Below are 5,216 nucleotides of genomic sequence, written 5' to 3' on the forward strand. Positions count from 1 at the left end.
ATAATCATAATCAAAATCGGTTTCACACTGTGAGAGAAAAGAAACATTAAAATATAGTAACCATTACACGTACAATGCGTTGTGAGAGTACCAATAGGCAAACATTGCCGTCTGTCTTCTTACTTTTCACACGAGCATGCGTCTGCCACTCGTGTTGTTATGCAAGCGTACAATACTGATTTCTGCAGCGTGTATCTTTTTATATACTCGAGTAGATGCCCATAAGGATACAGGCTAAAGGGAAGCAAAGGAATGGAATGTGAACAATATTTTACTTCTGCAGAGAAAAAAAAAGAAATTATTACATCTGTCTCTTGCCTCTGAGTCACAAAACATAAAGCAAGTGAAAATGTATTCACGAAACCTTAACCTATGCACATGCCGATTACTTACAACTGCCCCAAATGCAAAATTTAAGTGGAATCGGGAAGAGTACTTAATATCTACGAACAAGTAAAGTCAAGGTGCAGAACGAAAACAATTAAGAATTTATCTGTTTCCGATTAAGTCTGTTATCTAGAGGCGAAAAAGAATGACAAATGGTATTATCCTGTAAATGAGAAAAAAATACACTAGCGCAAGCAAAGTCAGAAATTCATCAAAACAAGTACATCGTAATAAGCGTCTTCAAACCTTCTCATTGCTGTTCACAAAAAAATGCATTTTTTTAGAAACAATGAGTTTATCTTCCTGTAAATTCATAGCCTTGTATCATCGTTTTGCAACACCTTTTCTCAAACCATCAGAAGTACTACTCCTCAGAGATACACACCAAAACACAATCAACAAGGAATGCAACAAGGGCAAAATCATCACGTAGTCCGTGACAATCCCTACATCGATATGCCACTTCATGTCATAAATAATAAACGTCTGCATAATAATCATAAAAAGTTCGCTATTCTCACTTCCTATTATCTCATCGTATTCTCATTATAAAAATTTATAAATCATTGCTACACATACTTCATCTATAATGAAGCCTTAAGTCTTCACTTCACATACGACACCTACAGTAAAATTCTGACAGTGAATGAAGATATCCTGGTTATATCTCAGAGTATCTCAGTGCAAGACGCTTAAATTCAATATCTCCTCCGATTACTGACAGCACGTGTTTTACCTGTGAAAAAAATATATACTCTACCTGTTTTATCAGTACTGTCTGGAATCCGTTGTTGCATACTTCTGTACGTTAGCCTGTAAGAGAAAATGCTTTACGACGCGCAAAATTCGATTTATTGTTTCTCGTGTTGCTTTTATCTTCTGTGATGCCTTTGTCACTGAGCGAAAAATCACTGCTGTCTTCTTTTACGTAATCTCTGCTTGTAAAATGATGTAATGTAAAGATCGGGGTGAGTTATGTTAGAGCATGACGTGATATGTGCTCTGTTGTATCTATTACATAAAAATAATGACAGTGAAAATTAACATACAAAGTGGCTTGTACTTATAGTACTGTATGAGAAAAAATTGTTATTTTCATGTACACATACATGTCAGTGAAAGAAAACCTGTAGAAAAAGCTTAACTACTACTTGCAAACGCTTGACGTCATAAGAAAATGAAATACCTGTTGTCAGACCATAAGTGTTATATATTGGTATGGTGTAGTCATCTCAAGGAAGAGTAGAAAGTCAAATAATTATACAATGAAAGGTTTTATATTGGTGAGGTGATGGAAACCTCTGGAAACTTTCGTTCTGAGTGTTTCAAGATGTAGTATGTTTGGAAGTGGGATTCGTCGACTCCGAAATCGTCCGTTATACAGGAATACAAATATTTGACACCTGTTCTTTGCTTTAGAAGACGAAGGGTGTGCTCGAACTAAAACTTTTTGTCCAACTTTGAATTTTCTATTGTGACTTACCTTCTTTTTTAGCATTTTGCTTTTCTCAGCTGCCTTTTTTGTATTAGTAATTGCATTGTCAAACTATTCATGATGACGTAAACATTGTGACTTGGGGAAAGAAACAAGTTCTTTTATTTTGTCCGGCGGATTTTTATTCTTCAAAACGAAATGTGGCGAGAGCAAAGTTGAATCATTAGGAATTCTATGAACGGTGTGCTGAAATATCTGTCCCATTCAGTGTGTTGTTTGGTTCGTCTGTTGCTGCTTCACAAGTGTCTACCTTGGCTTTGATTCTTCACCTGTATTGGCGAGAGCAAAAGATGTATCAGTGAAAAATTGTGTATACCATTGTGTATTGTTTGTGTGTGATGGCTGCCAGACACACATATCCGTTTTGTTTTCATTTGTTGTGGAAGCTGTAAACGAAGAGAGACCGGCAATATCACGAAACATACACACGGGTCACGTGGAGAATGAACCCGCACTGTAACTCAGCTTGCTCTGCGCATGCGCGAATCTGGCATTATTAAAAAAAATTTCTGGGTAGCCTCTGGCTACTCGCTGCTGCTGCTCACACGGCAAACAGCCGCGTCTCAAGTGGCCAGGAGCGGGAGAAGGCACTGCTCATACGAGAATTCAGCTCTGCGCATGCGCACGAACGCGCTGGCAACAGCTCACAGGAACCTCGGGCTTCCTACGCAGTCGCCGCCGCGCGTGCGCAGTGACGCCTGTTAACTGGCGCTCCCTGGCAGCTGCTGAGACGGACGTAAGCAGCCGTAGCAAGACGAAAGGCCCCACAAAATTGTCGCCAGAAATAGAAAATACTTTTTTCCGTTACAGATGTGACACAGGCTGAACTTAATTTAATTTTTATCAGCGTATGACGCGGAATGTACAAAGTAGCTGTTTAGCGGAAGAGTGGAACTGTTTTCTGGCAACACTTCGATGGTTAATTCTGGTTGTGAATGGCGGTAGGTTTTTAGTTTCATTCCGTTCAGCTAAACACATATCTGCAAAGAAGAGGGATTTGCTTCCTGAAAGCGGAAGAAAAGCGTGACGCATTACAACTGTAACAACACTCATGTTGCCATTTTTCCAGATGTCGATGAGTCTGTCATTACTTTGTGTGTGGGTGACGTTGACCTTTCCACAAGTCCTGCACTTTCCAGCCGATTAACACAGGTAACAATGGACATTGAGCCACCCAGAGTGATTATGTGTATTACCCTGTATAGAAATGTGGGTGCAGATACTGACTCAAAATACGCCTCTTCACGCCTCTCCATGAAAGCGTCCTTTTATCGCAAATTCAGAGACTGATTTCATTGTTCACGGTAGAGTCACTGTGAACAGCGGTCCTATTCTTTACATATCAAACAAAACGTACCAACACCTAAATTTGAATTATACACTTTTAAGACCTTCTTCTCGGTACCTTCTTTATGATCTTTCTAGACCTGATTTTCTGCGATGTTTTGGAAGCGGGTAGTCCAACTTGGTGAAGCTACAAATTCTTTCGCTCCTTATATCATTAGCAATATCAGAAACCATGTCATGCAATATGGTGTTTCTGTCACTGATTGACTTTTCTATTGCTTCATAGGAATAGGTCCAAAGTGTGTATATTAAACGTCGCGACTATTAACGACCGGATTTCACGTTATTCTGCATCTCCCTATTCATCGGATTGCTTTCCATCAGGGCTACCAGTATGTAAGCATTCCTTACCACACACTTGTCAGCATGTTCTTTCATCCCATACACCAACGCTTTCCGTACTTGCGGCATGGAAATTTTAGCTCTTAAAATTATTTCGGAAACATTTGCTGGTCATCTACGTCACTGTCGTTGGCCGTTTCTTTACGAGAGTAAGTGCCTACGATTTCTTCACTTCGGAGAACCAGCAGTCGGTTTTATCGAGCATTTCAGTCCCAACGAACCACATGCTGCACTACTTAAACGCTCATCTGAGAGGTTAACAACAACAGTCGTTACAGGTGTTTGCCTTCGATGCGTATTTCATTTTGATGCAATCAGTTGGCGTCTAGACTAAGTCTCCGTAGCAAGCCGTGAAACTTCCACAGCGCTACCCATGACCTGTGTGTCGAGACTGAATGCGAAGAATTTTTTTAACACGAATTACGCTCATCAGATGATAGTACAGATTTATTCTCTGCTGGGCGTAGTGTAGCTGTGGCTGTGGATAAATAACGAAACGTCTAAGCAGTGAGCGTGGCCCCGAATTGTGTACGACGTGAGATCGACTTAACGGCACTACTTTGAGTTCTGGAGGACACGGTGTGTGTTTTGCCGTAACCTCTCACATCTCGCTACAGCCAGCAACTGGTTGCACTGTGTCGCCTCTACACAGGGTGTTCAGCACCACGGCGACGGTGTGGAAGATTGCGTGCGACGTGGTACAAAATGTGTAATGCAGTTCCTATCGCAATACTGGGTATAAATAGCAGAGGACGCGAAAGAACAAAACTAAAGCCAACAGGCGCTCGCCATCCAGACTAGCTTAACTTGGGTGGGCGGACGACAATCGGTGTATTCAAAGAGGTACGGCTGCGTGACAATTGTTACTGCTTATAAGCGAGATTAGTTCTGAGAACTTTCCGTAGACGCTCCTGCAGTTAACTAATACCATGTTGAGACAGTGAGAACAATTCAAGGCCAAGTTCTCCAGATTATGGCGTGCTGCATGCGTGACGGCGCTGCATCGGTTGCAATAAACACGTCACGAGTTGAGTGGATTCTGGGAGCAATGGCCGCCCCACGTCGGTCTGTCGCCAAAGGACGAAACACCAGACAGAGCTCTTAACAGACGAGTAGTCCGAAGATATTTCTCGCACCGTCCCTGAGGACTAACCTGGCACGGCCTTTCACTTACCGAATATTCTAGAGTCCTCCGTTCCGAATCATTGATACGTGGGAAGCATGTCAGTACAAACGGCACAATTTCAGCTCCGTTCTCGATTGGTTCCTCAGTTACAGTAACCCTAGCGTGAGAATGAACCTTGTCCACTACAGTTGTGAAGCAGCTTTTAGGAAAAGGAGGACAATGCAATTTCATAATCTCAATACAGTTCAACAGAACTGTATAAAAATTAAATTTTGAACGGAAGTACGTGAAGGATACGCTCGGCACTTCTGCTAATCGTAATGGGAACTGATACTTTGAGCTAAAACTTATGAAAGCTGTTTACTCTTGTGGACGTGAAGTTTTTCACTCGATTTCAAACTTTTTTAAGAGAGTACAACACATTGGCGACTGGAACAGGAAAAGGCTGAAACTCCTGTGTTACTCAGAGTATCCTCTGTCACACACCAGAATGCATCTGTGAAGATATCACATTATTTG

This window comes from Schistocerca piceifrons, chromosome 11 (genome assembly GCF_021461385.2).
Source record: "Schistocerca piceifrons isolate TAMUIC-IGC-003096 chromosome 11, iqSchPice1.1, whole genome shotgun sequence".
In the NCBI taxonomy this organism is placed as follows: Eukaryota; Metazoa; Arthropoda; class Insecta; order Orthoptera; family Acrididae; genus Schistocerca; species Schistocerca piceifrons.